This window comes from Ursus americanus, chromosome 10 (assembly GCF_024610735.1).
Source record: "Ursus americanus isolate L20-20 chromosome 10, mUrsAme1.1.p, whole genome shotgun sequence".
NCBI lineage: Eukaryota > Metazoa > Chordata > Mammalia > Carnivora > Ursidae > Ursus > Ursus americanus.
In genome coordinates, this window is record NC_142136.1 from 24,696,880 (window position 1) to 24,718,052 (window position 21,173).

Here is a 21,173-nt window from a genome sequence, read left to right on the forward strand (position 1 = left end):
GATTCTCTCTCCCTCTCTCTCTGCCCCTCCTGCTGGTGCTCCCCCTAAAATAAATTAATACATCTTACAAAAAAGTGCTATGAAATAAATCAACTAGGGGTTTAGAATCCAGACGGCTGATAAAATAAGCAAATATATATACTTAGAAATATCCACAGAATGAAGATAATATACTCAAGAAAACTTATGATGAACATAGCATATTTCCAGTAATTATAATAACTTTCTCATAATTTCATTCACAGTAAGCCATTTTGAATGACGCTTATGATGCATTTGTTGAAAGAAGCAGGCAACAGAATAGAATGTGTGGTTTGACTTTAACTTTGTTACACTACACAAGGCACACTGTCCTTGTCAACCTTATCAATTACTCTATTAAAATTTATTTATTACATTGGTTTGCAACTGTGTCTCAGAACTACTTGCAGACAACGATTCACTCAATTCATGAGTTCCTTCTTCCAAAAGATCGATTACCTTATTATATTTTCTAGACCATTACCTGGGATTGAAGTAAGTCTCACAACATATTACTTAGGTTGTCCTTCTACTACTTTTAAATCTGAGTTTATTAACCTTTCTTAAGCCAAGAGAGAATTTACAAGATTTCTAGATTTTTATTGAAAACTGTTAGTCTAAATGTTTTTATTAACCTTACATATTTCATCCACTGTCTTATATATATTTTGAGTATGCATTACTATTTTATCTGAAACAAAGGAAACTAATACATTTTAACATAACTAATATGTAAGCATAAAAGTTTTGTTAAAGAAAGATGGAATAGCTCTTAAAAGTATAGCCTGGAAGCAAAGTACAAATTAGTCCATCATGTTCAGTATTCTCTAATAATAGCCAATGTGATGAGAAGTTAATCCAATGATAAGGATGTTCTCTCCCTCCCTTGCAAGATGTATAGGTTTATACTATTTTTAGTACTCTAATCTGTTGTTATCTTAAAATGCTAGCCTGTTGACCATACTATATTCTAACATCTAATTTCTCTTTAATGATTTCTGACTCAAGAGTTCTGAAATTTAGATGAGAAGTTGATTGCTTTGGGGAAAGAACATTACAAGTACGTGAATAATTTATGTTCTAAAATATAAAAGAAATAAATGCAAAAAATGCAACTTTTCTTATTTGATTAAAGTGTTAGACTGCTTTTATAATAAGAATTATAGAGATGATAAGTAAATGTTTGGTACTTTAATACTATTCTCAAAGATACGGCCAGTGCGTCAATTAAGTATACATACTGAAGCAGAGGAAAGAAAAGAAAATCACAATCACTTGCAAATAAGATTTTATACTTGAAAGCCCAGGATCAAAATTAATGTATCTTTAAGATGTTAGAAAATTCCATACAAAACACAAGACATAACACAGAAGTAGCTTTTCTACAACAAAAATACACAAGTAGAAAATATGTTTTTAAAATAGACAACAAAAATATAAATTATAGTAGAGTGAAAACAAGAGACACCCAAAAACTATGATAAAAGAAAAACTTTACTAAAGGACATAGCAAAGCTTGATGTAAAATGAGGTATTTTACTTTTGGAAAGGAAATCAATAGTCAGCAGAATCTCACTTATGTTGCTTGAGCATAGTTTTATGCAATCTTTTTGGATGTTAGTTTTAATTATTATTAAATATGAAATATCCCTCACCTTTGGTCCAGCAATTCCACTTCTAAAAATTTTCCATACAAATGGGACTGCAATGTAAAAAAATATTTATGTGAAAATAATTTATCCAAATTTTTATTATAATATAAAAATTTGAATACAGCTTAAATATCTATCAAGAGGGGACTAGTAAATAAATTATAATATATATGAATCATTATCTCAGTTAATAAATACTGCGACATGATGAGATAGTCTTTCTTTAAAATGATTGTTTATGCATATACAAATATAAACAAAAAATATATACAGAAAAACATTCATAATATTATCTCAGCTTTGAAAATATATATAAAAGTGTATTATGTAAATATATGCATTTACTGGAGCAAAGCTCATCAAAATGTCAAACACCATTATTTCTGAAACATTGAATTTCACAGTGATTACATTCTTCTATGTCCTTTACTGTATGATTTAAATTGTGGATGCTATGCATCTGCCATTTTCAAAAATCTCTTTTATTAATTAAAGGGTAAAAATTAAAGTAGAGCTAAAAATGTATTTTTGTTTATATGATTATCATTTATCAGCATATAATTATCAGAACAATACAGTGCCATACCATTTTAACACTAATATCTAAAATAAGTGATGCATAACTTTTATTTTTTTTCAAAGATTTTATTTATTTATTTATTTATTTGTTTATATAAGAGAGAGGTAGAGAGAGAGAGAGAGAGTGCATGAGCAGGGGGAGGAGCAGAGGGAGAGGGACATGCAGACTTTGCACTGATCACAAGGTCCCACGCAGGGCCCAATTCCACGACCCCGAGATAATGACCTGAGTGGAAACCAACATCAGATGCTCAACCAACTGAGCCACCTAGGTACCCCAACGATGCATTACTTTTAAGGTTATTATTAGGAATTTAAAATTTTTTCTCCTGAAATTATATTGGCATTAGAAGCTATTTAGTACTTTATTACTATTTTATAGAATATTTTATAGAAGCTACTTCTTTAAAAGATATATATAAATCATACAGACATACGGAAAGTTGTCTCTAAATATATGGGAAAAAGTACCTGAAAAAATTGGATGTTTCAGATGTTAACTCTATTTTCTTTAACTGTAACAAAAGTGTTGATCTGGGGGGAGCCTGGGTGGCTCAGTTGGTTAAGCCTCTGCCTTTCTCAGGTCATGATCCTAGAGTCCAGGGATCAAGACCCACATTGGGATCCCTACTCAGCGGGGAGTCTGCTTCTCCCTCTGATCCTCCCCACTCTCATACTCTGTCTCCACTCTCTCTCTCAAATAAATAAATAAAATCTTAAAAAAAAAAGTCTTGATTTGGAAATGGATGTTCATTAAAGATATGTTAAACTTTTGAAAAAACAGAAATACCTGCTTAATATGAAAGTATATAGTAAGATGATATAAATATATATTTCTATTATTTCTATACATGTTATTTCCTTTAATTATAAACTAAATTTGCAGGGTTTTTTTTCTTTTTTAAATGAGGGATTAATCACATATTATGACAGAAGCAGAATACTTTATTCCTAATTTCTAAGGTTTTTAATTTTTTTTAGTTTTAGTTTAATCTGTGCCTTATAAAAAATGACATGTTATCCTCCTCTTTAACTTATAATTTTAGTCTCATAATTGATCAGATATCCATTCATTCAAACACTAAAGGTACATGTATTTTGCACCATCCATATACCCAACACTCAACTAGGCACAGTGGTCTGTAAAAAAATATAGAAGAACTGAAAATTCTTAACTCTGAGACAAATCTATAATCTAATAATTATAATAAAATATACTAGATGTATTAATATCATAAGTAAAAAGTACTGCCATAGTACAAACCTCATGATAGGCAGTTACAAATACATTTTCCATGGCAAGAGATATATAAACCTTCCTATAGAAAATATCTACAATATGTTATAAAGGTTGGAAAATCTAATATTTTCCTCAAATCATAGAAAATATAAGGTGTGGGATGCCTGGGTGGCTCAGCCCGTTAAGTGTCTGCCTTTGGCTTGAGTTGTGATACCAGGGTCCTGGGATCGAGTCCCACACTGGGCTCCTTGCTCAGCAGGGAACTTGCTTCTCCCTCTGCATGCCACTTTCCCGGCTTGTGTGCACACGCTCCCTCTCTCTCTCTCTCTCACTCTGACAAATAAAAATAAAATCTTAAAAAAAAAAAAAAAGGAAGAAAATATAAGGTGTAAACTATTAGACTAATTCAGGTGAAATTATTTTGATTTATGTGTTTTGGAAGGTAACCAATTTTGAATTCCAAATAGAAAGCTTAGTAAAAAAGTTTTGTCTCTTTCAAGTTGTAGCTCTCTAAACCTGTGACAAAGATTTGAAAACCGCCCTCTGGTGACGTCTGAGGACTTCCTCTGCACCATCTGTGCTTTCGAAATGTCAGCACTATAAGTATCCAATACTGAGAACAAACTGCAAGGAGCTCACAGAAATAGGACTACTAACTTTTATCAGATTCAGCCCACTGCTTGCCATAGATGGCAACAGAAACAACCTGATGTCCTTTACTTGATGAAAATGGGTTTGCATCAGAAACTGCTAGAAATGTAGAGATTCATAAGAATTTACTAACACAATATTAAAAGATTTTGGATAAAAATTAAATTATATGTGACAAATTAAAATTTTATCATTACTCTTTGGCTGAGATACTATAAGGCACTCAATAAATCTGAATATATTTAAAGACCATTAAACTTTGAAATGTTCATTATTGAACAAAGGAAATAATGTAATTTGCCTGCATTTGTATTAAATAATATTAGAAGCTATTAGAGATAATATTAAATAATATTAGAAGCTACAAAATGACATAATAATGTTTAATAGCTACTTGATAAGAAAAAAAATCTATGGAATATTCAATCATCTCATCTCAACTTTAATTTTACTTGCAATCAGAATTCTGATTATGGAGAACAAACAGGGTTGCTGGAAGGGAGGTGAGCACGGGGAAGGGTTAAATGGATGGTAGGCATTTAGGAGGCTACTTGTGATTAGAACTGGGTGTTGTATGTAAGTGATGAATCATTCAAATCTACACCTGAAACTGATATGATACTATATGATAACTGGAATTGAAATAAAAATTTGCAAAAGAAAAAAAGAAGAAAAAGGCAAGAGAAAAATAAATAAATAAAAATAAAAACCAGGAGAAGTGTCTGAATAGATATTTTTCCCAAGAAGACATCCTCGTGGCCATCAGGCATATGAAAGGCGCTCAACATCAGTAATCACCAGGGAAATGCAAATTAAAACCACAATGGTGTATCACTTTGCACCTGCCAGAATGGCTATTATCAAAAAGACAAGAAGTAACAAGTGTTTGGCAAGGATGGAAAGAGTAGGGAATCCTAGTACACTATTGGTGGGAATATAAATCGGTGTGGCGGCTATGGAAAACAGTAGGGAGGTTTCTCAAAAAATTTAAAATAGAATTATTATATGATCCAGCAATTCTGCTGGGTATCTATCTGAAGAAAACAAAAACACTAATACAAAATGATATCTGCACCCTTTTGTTCACTGCAGCATTATTTATAATAGCAAAGATATAGAAATTCCCATTGATAAATTCCCATTGATAAATGAATGGTTAAAGATGTTGTACTTGGGGGTGCCTGGGTGGTTCAGTTGGTTAAGGGGCTGCCCTCAGCTCAGGTCATGCTCCTGGAGTCCTGGGATGGAGTCCCATGTTGGGCTCCTAGCTTAGTGGGGAGTCTGCTTCTCCCTCTGACCTTCCCCCCTCTCATGCTCTTTCTCTCTCTTTCAAATAAATAAGTAAAATCTTTAAAAACAGGATGCTGTACAAGTAATGGAATACTACTCAGCCATAAAAAGGAATGAAATGTTGCATCTGGGACAGTATGGATACACCTGGAGGTTCATATGTTAAGTGAAATAAGTCAGACAGGGAAAGACAAATACAATATAATTTCACTTATATGTGGAATCTACCAATCCAAGCAAACAAACAAAGCAAAACAAAACTCTGATTCACAGATCCAGAGAACAGATTGCTGGTTGCCTGAGGCAAGGCTGGGGTTGGGCAACACAGGTGAAGGTGGTCTACGGGTACAAACTTCCAGGTAGAAAATAAAATATCATGGGGATATAATGTACAGCATGGGCAAGATATATTGTAATAACTTTGTATGGTGACAGATGGTGACTAGAATTATTGTGGTGAACATTCTGCAATGTATATAAATACCGATCACTATCTAGTACACCTGAAACTAATACAACATTGTATGTCACTTAAACTTCAATCAAAAAAAAATCAAATGTAAAGAAAAATAAAAAGAAAATTTGTGTTAACTACCTTGAGGGATTTTTTTAAAGTATTAATTCATATATCTATAAATAAGTTTCAATATCTATCATACAAGTATCTTGAAATAGAAGTCTATGAGCTGAAGTATGAAGACCAGTGTGGTGGTATTTTATAACCAACCACATAGGAGTAATCCTATTGTCCATTTGAAATGTTATAAACTTTCAAAAATACACTTTTTTTTTAGAATTAAAACCTTTCCATATAATAAAGACAATGTTCTCCAATAACTACATTATTATATCAAAAAGGAGCTGTATTTTTGTTTTTGTTGTAGAGTTAACATGTTTCCAACTATCAACCTGAAGAGTTGTGTAACACATAACAATGGATGAATGATCAAATTGTGACTTACAAACTGTCAGTTGCAGTAGAAAGAGCAGCACTGCTTTCTGAAATAATAAGTTTTAACTGTTCTTTTTCCCTTTCAAAACTGTCAACCATGACTAATATGCCTTTTTTGGTGCATTACCCAATTTAAGGATTTTTTGGTATATTCTTGAACAGCTTTAGCTATTTGCATAGCTTTGGGATACGAATTAAAGTTGTCTGGTGCATATGAATCCCCAACTGATGAGAATATTCTTTACTTGTTTCCACTCATGAGGACAATAATTATTTGTTTTAACGTCAGGAAAAATTAATAAGTTATATATGAGTCTCTGTACTATAAAAATGAATTTAAATCAAAGAAGAATGGAACATCAATATTGAACATACATAAACATAATATTAAATTTATATTAACATATTCTAATTTAGCTAAATGATAATCTCTTGATGTAGCCAACAAATCACCTAATTATATAAAAATGAACTTTTAATAAGTATTCTTTCCTAGATGACGTGACACTGATTCATGGCAGATAACTGCTGTACAAGCAGTTATGAAATGTTCAATAATTGTGATTTTAATTTATGATGTTTGTAGAGAAAGTATGAGCAGTTTGTATTTTCATATTCCTGGTATTTTGGTGCAAAGAAGAGTAGATCTCTGTGAATTGTTAGATTTAAGCATAAAATCACACCAAAGAGCTCAGATTGATCACAACCCAAAATTTGAAAGAAATTTAATTTTATATTGCATGACTTCTAATTCTCCATTTTGTTTTTATGGCTGCAGAAGGTATTTCTTATAATGCCTTCAAGAATGGGATTAACTTTTTTCCTCCCAGGAGTCTATAGATTTCCTATAGTTCTTTTTGAAGTAATTTAGGCCACCTCTTTTCAGATGCAGACTTATTTCTCCTTCCTCCTGATCAGGTGACATCAAGCTAATTAACTCTTTTGTATTATAACCACTTCACTGGCTTTTTTGCACACTGCTTGTCACACAACAATGCAGAAATAAACATGTTGATTTTTTACTATTGTATCATATTTGACCTCACTGAAAAAGACAGTTTACAGTGACAGTGAAGACAACAAGGGAACAAATAAAACTGGCACTTATCAATAAACACAGAGGCAATGAATTAAACAATGAAACTATTTCCAAACAGATATGGAAAATTTTATTGTTGTAATTACTGGTTTTCAGTACAAAGGGTTTTGCATCATTCAGCTGAGGTGCTATGACGAGTATATATGAGATAATTCAGGGCAAAAACACAATGACGACTCATCAAGAAAATGAAGTAATAAATCTCGCATTGTCAGAGGTTGGCACACTAAATATAATGAGCCAAGTCCTAATGGACAAACTTCCTTTGGAAGAACAATTACATACTCTTGACAAGAAACTCAACACGAAATGAAATGAAAAAACAAACTGCACAAAGGCAGGGCAATTTAAAAGGAATTGAAACTTAGAAGAAGGCAAAGATAATTTCCTAAATTCGGGGTGTTGGCCTGAGCAAGAGGTGCAAGGCCTAGTGGTACTTGGTGGCTGAAGCCCCAGTAAAGACCCCACCATCATTCTAACTTGACAATAAGATGACAAAGCAAGAGCTGACCCCTGCAGCAGAAATACGAGATGGGAATCCCAGAGAGAACCCCAATTTATCTGTTTAAACTTAGCCAATTCCCAGGCTGAACCCTGAATCTCACATTTATAGCATTTATGATGCCAAACTAAGGCTCAAAGAATTGAACTAAGATTTGAACTGCCATCCACAGTTCAATAGCAAGAGTTGGCTATTTTTAACCTTACCAATTTAATTTCCTACTCAATATAATTATTACCACTCTCAAAATCCATAGGCTACAATATTTGACAGCACAATGTCCAGAATACAATCCAAAACTATTTGACACGTGCAGAGCCAATGATACACAATCAATAGAGATAATCCAGATGTTGACAATATTAGGCAAGGACCCTCAAAGCAGCTATTATATCTATGCAGAATGAAGAAAAATGCCCTCAAAATGAATTTAAAAATAAAAAAAAAGAGGAGAGAAATAAAAACTTTTATTTTTAATTGAAGTATAGCTGACATACAATGTTACATGAGTTTCAGGTATGCAACAGAGTGATTCACCTGTATCTGTATTTCTTTTTTATTAATAAAATTCTATAATGTTAACAAATGGGTTTTTATCAGATATGGCAAAAGCTTTTGAGTGAAATAGTCACATTTTATTTTGTTAAAGGTTTATATTTATCTATTTCTACCTTAATGAGTCCCTTTTAAATTAGGAAAGGATGTGGTATTTGTTAAGTGCACGTTAGGTATCTGCCCTGAGGACTAGGTAATTTTTTTCTCCTTCCATCTATTGATTTGTTGAATCATTTAACATCGTGCCTCTAATATTACATTGCTGGGATAAACTCTATACTTATTCAAGACGTATTATCTTTAAAAATACTGAATGGTTATGTTTTCTAATGTTTTACTTAGGATTTTTACATATTCAAAAGTGAGAAATGTTTAAATGTATTGTTCGTATTATATCCTCTTCATATAAACAATCTGGAGAATTTTCTTCTTTGTCCATGGTCTAGAAAATTTTCATTACTATTATAAATATCTGGTCTATAAATGTTTAGAGCAATTTCCCTTGTGAAAATATCTGGATATGTTGCATTTTAAGAGGTAAGAAATATGTTTTCAAATATCTGCATTTATGTTGTGAAGTTGGTCTATTTAGATATTTTATTACTTTTGAAGTCAGTTTTGGTAATTATATCTTTAAGACAGTCATTTTATACAGTTATCAAATATTAATTTGAGCAGAAATAGTCTAACGAGTTCTTAAATTTTCTTTCTATATAGTTATTTTCTGTGATGCATTCCTATTTTGGGTCCACAAACTACCAATGGGCTTCAAGAGTTCACATTAGCACACTAGCAAGAAAACAGTGACCCCTTACACTGCATCTGTTAAGGGTTCCACAGGAGTTTCCCACATTGGATCTACAACCCTGTTTCCCAATATCTCTTTACCCCTATTGGCAGAGTTCAAGAGGTAACTCCAGCTCCTATCTCTCCCTAGCTCTAGAACATTATCAGTTTCACCACTGCTAAATGCCTTGAATCAACAATGAATGATCTTATGTTCTCTATCATTGTTTTTCCCAGATCCTACCTTTTGCCTTATAGTCTAATCGCCACAAAGTTCTGTATTTTTCCTATTCTGTCTCACTCACATCTCCCAAACTCTTGACAATCTACCACTCTGCCCTCTGGAATTTATGGTTCACAGTCAACCAAATTCCCTATATCCCCAGACTCTTCCCTGTTCAGTATATGATGGTATCCAGGCTGTCTCCTGAGAATACCACTTTTCTACATCATCTTAACATTTAGCAATTATTTTCTCACAAGACCCTTATAGTGGCCTAGATGTGAGGTTGATTTCTTCCTTCACCTTTTTTTGGGGTCATATTTAAATTATTTTTCTTCTCTTCCAATAGATTATCCAGCTTTGAATATCATGCAGTCATAATAAGAGACCAACTCCCCCTATTTTGTTGTTCAGAACTGACCAGAGATATTCTCTCTCACTTCATGATTCATTTTTCTGGCTCACTTTCATTCTTTATAGCAATACACATCTTCTCAACTCAATGGCAAAGAGCCTAGATGGATTACAATTGACCTTATCAATAACAGCAATACTTGAATAAACTTAGATTCAGGGAAGAAGCTTTTTATTACTTCCTACCTTTCTGGTTCACTCTTTTCAGTGCTCTCAACTCAACAATTATTTAGCCTTGCAGAAACATCCAATGCCTGTGATAACCTCTTTTCTCTCATTTTTGCTTAACTTCCATGTTTAGTCATTTAGTAATTCCCCTGCCTATACTCTTAATGACCTTAACCTCTCCTGCTGCACAGTCCTTACAAAGCCACAGCACCAACCCTGTTGAATGTGGGAGTATTAGCTTGTGTCTACTTATCAAGTCAGAACATGAATCAAATACTTGCAAATAGTTAAAGTGATCCAAGAAAAGTGGGTACTGATGAGTGCAAAACCTCAAGGGAGAAAACTGTGGTTGAAGGATGTATTCATACTTCCATTACCACTTGGATAAATGTAACTTGATTCTGGGATTATGTGGAACCATGTAAAATATGCCTTAAATTATTTATCTGAGAAATGCAAGAGGGGGCACTTAACCACTGACATCCATTCCTTATTAGTCAAAGATTTCTCCACAGAGGATAAATCCCTCCAAGCTCCAGGTTGTGCACTAGAAGTAGCAGACCGATTCTTGCAGGCATGTCACAAAGAAACCACCCAGGCATAGTGTGAAATGTATGTAGTGTAGGTGAAATGGGGTGAGGTGAGGTGTTTTCAGGTAATATGTGCAAGGGGCTGAATACCAAAAATAATTGTTTGAATAAAATACAGTCAAAGATGATATGAGGTGGAGGGGGTAGGTATCATACATTTTTCCCTTAGCTTATTCAGAACTTTCTATTAAGTCAAGATCATTATGAAGACTACCAAAGATTATGCTGCTTTGAGTTCCAAAAACAAAATCAATACATGACGGGTAGTGGAAGAAGCTAATTCTCATTGCCGCAACTGGACCCATTGAAAATAATATGCATCACCTCTCTCCTTAACCAACAAGCCCGGGTTTATTTACCCTTGGTTAGAACGTCAGCACGTTCGCTTAGCATGCGTGAGACCTCTCTCTCAAAGCATATGAACATTTAGTTGCTTCATCTTTATGTGGTCATAGTTGCCACAAATGCCCATTTTTAGTTATCACTGTGTTTTACAATCATTAAAAGATGCCCCAATGACTACCTGGGATTCTAAACTTAATCATTTCTTATCCCACTGTATAGAAGTTACAGCACTTCATTGTATTGCATCTATTTTCCTGCTAGTCCAGACACCAAATGATAGAGTTTCAAATTCAGTGTACCTCTTCCTATATCCAGTAGCAGCAAGCAGTCCTCCCCCTGGAAATCAGACCTTCCATGCTAGCAAAGTTTAAGTTTTGGGAATACAATTTCCATAAGTAAGAGGAGAAAATTCCCTTCCTTCACTTGGTCTTAGATCCATGTATGGTGCATCCTTTTAGAGCCACTCACACATCACATAAATTTTTCATTCAGTGTATATATTCCATGCTACAGGACAGAGCCTTGAGCACTGCACAGGATGCTGTTCACCTGCCAATATCTGAGTGGTGGATTATGTGGTAGAGATATTTGTCGTTGATTTTATCATTGTTTTCTCTGTCACTTCTTCTATGCTCTTTAATAGGTCTCTTTGGTCTAATTCAATGATGTGAGGGATTATATTCCAGGAAATAATGCCATCTATAAACCTTCAGTTGATGATATTGTTAGAAGCACTGTGAGCAAGGAAGGCAAATCTGTATTCAGAGAAGGTGTGAATCCCAGTAATGATAAATTACTGTCCTCCCCTCTGGCTGAAGGAGTTAGATGTAATCAATCTTCTCCCAAGTGACTGCCTGGTCTTCTTAAGGTACATCATCTTGAGGGCTAAATGCCAGTTACTGTTAAATGTCAGTCTCTGCTGTTGGAATGTAGGTCTTTTCAGCAGCAGTAATAGCTGGAGCAGCCTTGGAAAATGGGGTCCTGTGCTTTCAGACAAATGCGTAACTTCAATCACAGTCACCATGACCACTGTGTTCATGAACCTATCATAGCAGCCCAAGGTAGTCAAAGATTCTGGCTGGCATGCATACAAAAAAATCCCTCTTCTACTGGATTGTTTGGTGTCTCCTCAGCAATGAATGTCTTCCGCTGAACCTTAAGACATAAAAATCTGTGCTCTTTGTGTCTACTCCCATGTGTTCACCTACATGCTTTGTCCCCAAATCTTTGAATGTGAAATTATGATCTAGTTCCTTTTAGATCACTGATCAACTCAACTACCTCCTCTGTTTGGGAGTCAGGGCATATACACGGCATTAGCCACTTCTCCCTCCATACAATATAAATGTGTACGTTCACTCTGGATATTGGGAGGATTTTGCCCTCATGAGTCTCCTTCAAGCCATTCTTGAACAGGACTTTAGATGACCTCAAAATACTTTGCTAGCCCATTTGCTGAGTAGACCTTTACTTAGTTTTCCTCTTTTCTGTCAGTCCATTATAGAAAACCCAGCATAAGCACTTGTAAATATAAGAGACATGAGTTCAAAAGAAATACAGGACATGGGAGTCTGCACTACTTGCCCATGTAATTTATGGCCTCCTGGCCTGCTTTGGCTGATCCTGAAAGTTACAATTTAGTCATGTACTGGATTACTGCTCAGCCTACATGGCCATTTGATTTACTGCATGTGGCAACATTTGTGTCATGATGGGTGGTCCCAGTTACAAAGTCCTTTGATGCCCTAGAATCAGCAAATTCTTGGTCTCTTGTTGTACTATCATTTTGTCAGCTGTGTCATATAGCTTTAATAGCAGGACAGTTTTAACCATACTCTAGAGCTGCTGAAGAGCCCTCTTGCTTTAGGACTCACTTAAAATTAGCAGTCCTTTGAGTCACTCATTAATTGTTTTGGAGCAATATATCTCGGTGTCCTAAGTGTTTCCTCTAATATTTAAAAGAGACTCACCAAGTTCTGTGTTTCTTTCTTAGTGGTAGGGAATATAATGTGCACAAGGGAATATCCTGTCCTGCCTCATATGGTTGGATAAAATTCATAAATGTGATCAGTACCTCAGTCTTCATGTCATTTCTCTCTTACCACCTGGTACATTTTTTTTTAAGATTTTATTTATTTATTTGACAGAGAGAGAGACAGCCAGTGAGAGAGGGAACACAAGCTGCAACCCCCTGCTTATTAGATCCAATGAGTGTTATTGATGATGTGGACTTGGGTGACCGCTTTTTATGAATGACAAGATGATCAAGTTTTTGGTGGACCATATCATTACAGAATCGAGATGGTTAATAAGCCCTGAAATAGGACAGTGAATGTGGACAGCATTCCTTATTACCTAAAAGTCAATTGTTTTGGGTCCTACTTATAGTTGGAGACAAAAAAAACAGATTTGACAAAAAGAGACTGAAATGCCATCTGCCCGAGGCTCTGTTGAGCTCTGACAATCGAGAAACAAACAATAACAATATCAACAAAGAGAGAAACAGACTCAGAGAACAAACTGGTGGGTGCCAAAAAGGAAAGAGGCAGGAGATGAGTGAAATAGGTGAAGGGGATTCAGACAAACTTCCAGTTACAAAAAAGTAAGTCACAGGGTTGAAAAGTACAGCATAGAGAATATAATCAATAATACTGTAATACATTTATCACAGTGAACATCTTGTAAAGTATATAATTGTTGAATCGCTCTGTTAATATTATATGTCAACCATACTTGAACAAAAAACATTTTTAAACTTAAAAAAAAGGATACCTCATGAGTCATAACATCTGGTGTTATGACTACCACTTGACTAACTTTAGTATAGTCCACAAATGCTATGATACATTTCCTCCCAAAAGATCAAACAGGTAAATGAATTAGAAAATGACAGTATCTATCCCTGTTTTTTTAAGTTTTTGAAGATGGCATTAATCTTTGCAGCTCCTCCAAGGATCAAGCAGTACTTTGGATTCACTGTCTTGGCTGGGGCCTGGAATTACAGGGCATTTCACTTGGCTCTTCCTCTTCCTCTGATTCTTAACCTCAAATCCAGGAAACCAATGTGAGGGCTTTTTCAGATGTTAAATGTGTGTATACGATTTATACTCTGAAAGATGGGGCGCAGGATATTGAGTCTCTGAATGCCCTAGGTCCACTATGGGATGCACTTGGGTTCTATCCATCATTTAGCATCTATAAATCACCACTGTAACCCAGACGGCAGTAATTGTGATTACATTTCAAGTACCCTGACATCATTATCAGTTTAGATCCCGAGGCTAAAAAAAAATCTTAATATTTGGATAGTCCTTCTCCAACAATTAATTACTATGGTAAATCACTACAGGCCCCATAAGGGAAGAAATGGAGAAATATTTATTGTGTATACTTGCCACATCCTTACTAGATCGTTCTTTAAAGCGTCTCATTCTTCACTTTAATTGGTAGGCTTTGGGGTTGTAAACTAGCTTAGGTTAATGATTTTTTGCACTGAGTATCTCTTGTCAGCCTATGCTCACCAATTTTTGCTCCCCCCCCTTTTCCTTGTTACACAATTTAAGTAATACTCTTACTGTATCCATCATCCCTTCTCTAGAAACATCATGATCCATTAGTAATTTCCATAGACTCCTAAAGGTCAAGGTAACTTTGTTGCCTTTCTGACCTTATTTTTTATCATAATAATTTTAACTATTCCTCTGTGTGTGGGCACCACCATCAAATACCTGCCTTTCTGAAATCTTGTACCCACTGAGAGCAGGGAGCGAACTTCCATGATCGCATCTCCTACAGTTAATCATCATCTACCAAGGACACCAACCTTAAACATTCCAAAGAAGCAGGTGCCACCTTCACGAGCACCCTTCTCACTGCCTTTGGCCTTGATGAAATCATGGCCTTCTGTGCCCTGCAGAGAACATACATAGTGGAATCTCTGATCTCAAATTAAATTCATCTTAACATTCGCATTTTTATGATCCTTCTCAATTTTCCTCAATACTCTGACAAAGCACTTATTACATCTCCACCCATTTATTCTAATTAGTCATCCTGTTCAAACCCTAAAGGGCCATTAAATAGGCCATTAGAATCAGTGTGAAATACTGTACCAGAATATTAGGCCTAAATTTGTGAGAGAATGCTACCTTGTCCATAAATTCTCTCCTATCCAGCATTTTGTTATCTCTTGCTTAGCACCCTTAGGGGACACTTTGACACTGTACCCTTAGTTTCATCATCACATATGAGCCAAATACAGCGACACCAGTTATTGATGAAGGAAATGAGAGCATGTTAAGGACAACAAATATATTTTGATAACTTACTTCAGGTGGTATTTACAGACTTTGAGGAATTTGATAAAGGAAAAAAAAAAAAAAGCTACCCCCACAAGGTGGCGGGCACACACACAAGCTTTACTAGGTATTGTTCTTACAATACCTAGGGTGGGAGGAGGTGGAAGTCCCTCAGGAGCCTTTCTATTGAGATTTTTTTTTTCTTGTTTTCTCTCTCTCTCTCTCCTTCCTTCCTTCCTCCCTCCCTTTTTCTCCTTCTTTCCCCTCTGTCTCTCTTCCTATTTCAGCTGTCTTCCTTACAGCTTCTACCCAAATCCAGCTCCCTAAAAACATTTTTATATAATTAGGAGGGTGATGAACAGTTATGTCTTCAGGTTTCATTGAAAAGGGACATTATACTTTGTTTTCTACTCTCCTGCTTTTGCATAATTTCTTGAAAAAGGGGACTTTACATAGATATACTATTTTATTGACTTTACATAGGTAAACTGATCCTGGAAGTCCTATATTTTCAACCAGATGATCTCTAGTTTATGCAGGATGTTCTAGTTAGATTATGTTGTTCAAATCCAATCCTATTTGCATCCCCCTTGTGTCATATGCCAATGTCATATATATGTACTAGATATATAGATATATATATATATGATATATACCATTCCTATCTGCATTCCCCGTGTCATATATATATATATATATATATATATATATATATACACATATATATACATACACACATATATTCCTCCAGCTATTGAATCAAATATTCTCCCTGGTACATATTTCAGATTAATTAAATACTCTTAATGAGTACATTCTAAATTTGCATTGATAAAGATTAATCTCCTAAGCAGCGATATAATCTACATGGGTTTAACTGATACATAATTATTTTTTTAAGATTTTATTTATTTTTGTGAGAGAGAAAGCGAGAGTGAGGGAGCATGAACTGGGGGAGGGAGAGAAGAAGAAGCAGACTCCCCGCTGAGCAGGGAGCCTGATGCGGGGTTCGATCCCAGGACCCTGAGATCATGACCTGAGCCAAAGGCTGACGCTTAATCAACTGAGCCACCCAGGCGCCCTAACTGATACAGATTATTGTGTAAACCTGTTGTCTGCCCTTCATGACTCCTTGTTTTTTCTCATTCAGGGCATAGCTATGTTGAGGCTCTAGTTTAGAATAATCTACTTGATAATGTCCACCACTCAGCTATGTAAAGATCTAACAGAATTTTTTTCTCTTATGCTTTAATTTAGTCTTTAGTAATATTTAGTATTATCTTAATAGCTTAATGATAACATGTGGTTATTACAGATCACTCAGAAAACTTTATAAAAGAATAACAATAATTCATAATTCTATTCTCGAGATAAATTGGTTAACAATTTAGTTTATAAAAGAATAACAATAATTCATAATTCTATTCTCAAGAGATAAATTGGTTAACAATTTAGTTTGTTTCCTTCTAGCTCTTTTTCATTTATTATGTTTAATGTATTCCTATGTATGTACGTACATGTGATGTGTGTATGTTTATGGTCTCTTCCACCAAAAATATGCATATACAAATACAAATACACTTATTTTTGAATAGTTTAGATTGACAAAAAGGTCGCAAAGATAGTACAGAGTTCCCATTTACCCTGCACCCAGGTTCCCTGAGTGTTAAAATCATATATTACTATGGTAATTTGTCAGAACTACTGAACCAATATTGATACATGATTATTAACTGGCCCATTATCAATATTCCCCAAGTTTTCACTTAATGTATTGATTACGGTTCCGGTATCTCATCTGTGAAGACCACACTGCACTTAGGCACCATGCCTCTGCAGGTTCCTCAACTCAGACTTTCCTTTAATTTGCTTGATCCTTCTCAAAAGTACGGCTCAGGTGTTTTGTAGAGTGTCCCTAACCAGGGGTTAGCAGAAGGAGAGGATATCTTTTGAAATACATTTTTTTATTGTAATTATAAAGAATTCATATGGTTTTTAAGTTTGTTTTACCTGAATTCTACCATGATATAGTCTGTTCATGAATTTCATCCTCTTTTATGTTTTTTTCCCCTGTTACCGTCTGTATATATCTTTACTCATTTTTTAATCTTCTTTTTTTAAGTAAACTTAAAAAATTTTTTGAATAATTTTAGGCTTATAAGAAAGTTGCAAAGATAATACAGGAACTTCTGACATCCTCTCACTCATTTCCCCATGTTGCTGACACCTTAAATACTGGGGTACAATAATCAAAAGTAAGAAATAAGCGTTAGTATATTATTATTAACTAAATTAGAGACTTCATTCAGATCTTATCCAATCTTCCATTAATGTCTTGTTTCGCTTCAAGAACGAAATAGAGTATATGACATTGCATTTAGTCATCATGTCTAACTTTGTCTCCTGTGGTCTATGACAGTTTCTGTGTGTTCTCCTTCTCTCTCTTTCTCCTTACTCCTATTTTCTAAAGTCTTTGGGTCAAAATAATTAGTAGTCATTTATACATGGCATTTAGTTGAATTTCTCTATGAGGAAGTGTAACATTACCAGACCATTTTTCTTATGTTTAATTAACTTCATATTATGTTTTTATGCCTCTGTTTTGTTTTACCAGTTTCACCTTAGTAAATCATCCCTGGAGAGTTTTCACTTTTCTTTTGTCACTGCTTCTATGCATGATGAATCTTTGTCTAATCCCTTAGTGGTACCTTGAACAGATTCTGTATCTTGCCAGCCATTCTGTGTGTAGTTATTATTATTATTATTATTATTATTATTATTATTATTTTCAATTAGCCAACATATAGTTGTCACTTCATTAGTACATCATTAGTTTTTGATGTAGTGTTCGGTAATTCATCAGTTGCGTGTAACACCCAGTGCTCATCACAACACGGCTACCCCATCCCCCCACACCTTCCCCTCTGAAACCCTCAGTTTGTTTCCCAGAGTCCAGAGTCTCTTATGGTTCGTCTCCCTCTCAGGGAAATACAAATCAAAGACATTCTGTGTTTTTCAAACACAGTTCCATTTCCATCTTCATTTGAAGCTCACATGTTCCTTTCATTCCTCTGTGAAGACTTGACCTGGATCCCTGCTGGTGTTGGGAAACCTTCATATTATTATCTGGTTCCAAATTATCTTCTCTTCACCCCCTCTCCAAAACTTAGTTGTCTGACTACAAAGGGCAGAATTTTTTGTGGCTCTTCACCTAACTGGCCATTTAATGGTGTTCTTTCTTCAGTGTTACTGATTATCAGGCCAACAGTGTCTGATCAGTGTACTTGGTGTGGCTCAAATCAGCTTACATGCTGATTCCCTCATAGAGAAATCATATGTTTTTTAGACAGTTTATTGGGGCTACTTTCTCCAGTTTCCTGCACTCTCTGCTTGCCTTTTTACTTCTTTATTCATTTCCTTCTCCTGAGGCCCTGACCCAAACTCACTTGCTCTTCATCCCTTAAAATAGCAAGCATTTTTTTTTTTTTTTTTGAGTAAACATGGTAGGTAGGGTAGCTTAGGTTGAGCAAATGCTGACACTGTCTTCTTGAACTTAACAAAACATGGAGATGTGGTTGCTTATTTTTGAACTCTGTCTCAGTCCTATCATCTCTCCTTATATTTTTGTAAGTGATGTGGTAGTGGTTGTTAATACAGCTAATTCAGGCATAAAGATCCATCATCAAAAAGTTGCCGAAGTAGATGTTTAACTAGAGAATAACATGGCATTGCTCTCATTGTCTTCCTTCCCCTCCCTTTCTTCCTTCCACTGCTAATCTATTTTTTTTTTTTTGAGAGAGAGAGAGGAGGAGGGGCAGAGAGAGAAAGGGAGAGAGAATTATAAGCAAGCCCCATACCCAGTACAGAGCCCGACATGGGGCTCCATCTCACGACCCTGAAATCATGACATGAGCCAAAATCAAGTGTCAGATGCTTAACCCGACTGAGCCACCCAGGTGCCCCAATCTTCCTTGTTCTTATCTTTCTAAAGTTACTTTCTCATACCCACAGAGGAATAGGGGGGGAAAAAAAGGAGCAGCTCTAGGATAAATGTCAGGCTTTTAAAATTTGGGCTGAATGCCAGGATTAATAATACCAGTGTTCTCTTTGTAAAGATACTATGAACATGGAGCAAATACATAGTGTCTGTCACAGATGTGAATCTGGCATGTATTCATATGTAACCCTCTAGTACATGATTACGGGAAATTAAAGATCATACACTATGTTAAATACAACCAGAGGGAACCTATGATGTTTGGTGAGATCATTCATAATTAATCTACAGAATGAACTTAGAATTTGAATGGTATGATACAGTAAAAAAATAAAATCACAGAGAACAGAATCAGAAAAATTATGTTTTGGCCTACATATTACTATTAATTGTTTCTTAATAAACCTATATTTTCCCTCTTTAATTTCCCCACCTGTCTGTTCACTAAACAAGTATTAAATTCCATTTATTATCTAAAATGGCAGTGAAATAACAATAATGATAATAATGACTGATGTCATCATTTATTGACTCCCATTTGAGCAAACTCCCATTAAAACAAGGAAATACTATGTGTGAATAAATAATACACATACATAGTGTGGATGTATGAATATTCATATGCTCACTTGTTTTCTAATAATAACCTCTCATTTATTTTCCTACAAAATTTTAGAAAACACTGGTTTCTCTTGAATATCAATACTGTAGGTAATTTTAATTATATTGGCACTATTACAACTCACAGTTTAAAATATGCACTTTGGACCTTTAGGTGGGAAGAAATAAACCAAGCATAATGGTCCTTGAGGCTCAAGATATTTATTACCTCTCCTTTACAAAATCACAGTGCAAGATGAAAAATGAGCCCCATGCAAAGAAAACATATATTTGAAATAAACTTTTTAATTGAATTACTTCATGGTTCCAAATAAACCATTTCATTTGAAATATAATCTCAATTACCCTACCACTCAGTTCCCAATATATCAGCAAACAGTCGAGTGAGACAGTATGTAGCATGATACTGAAAGTACTTAATTATTTTCACTTAATGGTACTTCTATAATGGGACCCTGTGGAATCTATCCCTCTTATATCTGCCAACTGCTATATTGGTTCAAAATGAATACACTGAGAGAGTGATATTACTTGATTTAATTTGCCGGAGGAAGTGGTGAGCCCAACAGCTAAAATTATGGCGATACCCCTTTGACATATGTGATCTGAGGACAAGTTGGCTGTGACAACTAACACACGGCTTCCACCGATCTGGCTGGATAAGTGCTTCTTTCGTAGTCACCACTCCATTCGTTTCTCTCATATAATGAAGTATTTAATTTGACATTATCACTTCAGCTAGAAGAGGATCTATTTCCCCATTTACAATCTCCAAACGAAAGTTTCCTTTCTAACTTCAGAGAATCTTGACTATGACTTCCAAGACAGTCTTCAAGTTAAATATGAAATGGAATTATGAGAGACATCCATTTAAAAAATACATAATTGGTTCTCATTTAATTTCGCTCTTCCCTGTATGATCATGTGTCAAAGAAGAAACATATTTCAAGCCTAATGATAATAACAATGCCTCAATTAGCGTGTTTGTCCTCAAAGTAACATTTTGTACTTTTCCACTTTAGCAATAATTACAGATACATCCATTAGTGTTCAAAGTAAATGTGAGGAAATCTATCTGTCTGGATTGAATGTTAAATCTGAAAAACTTACTGATGCCATCAAAGTCAGTTTTCTTAAGCCATACCATCAGAATGCCAGAATAAAGCACCAGGGTGTTCCAAGGGCATCAC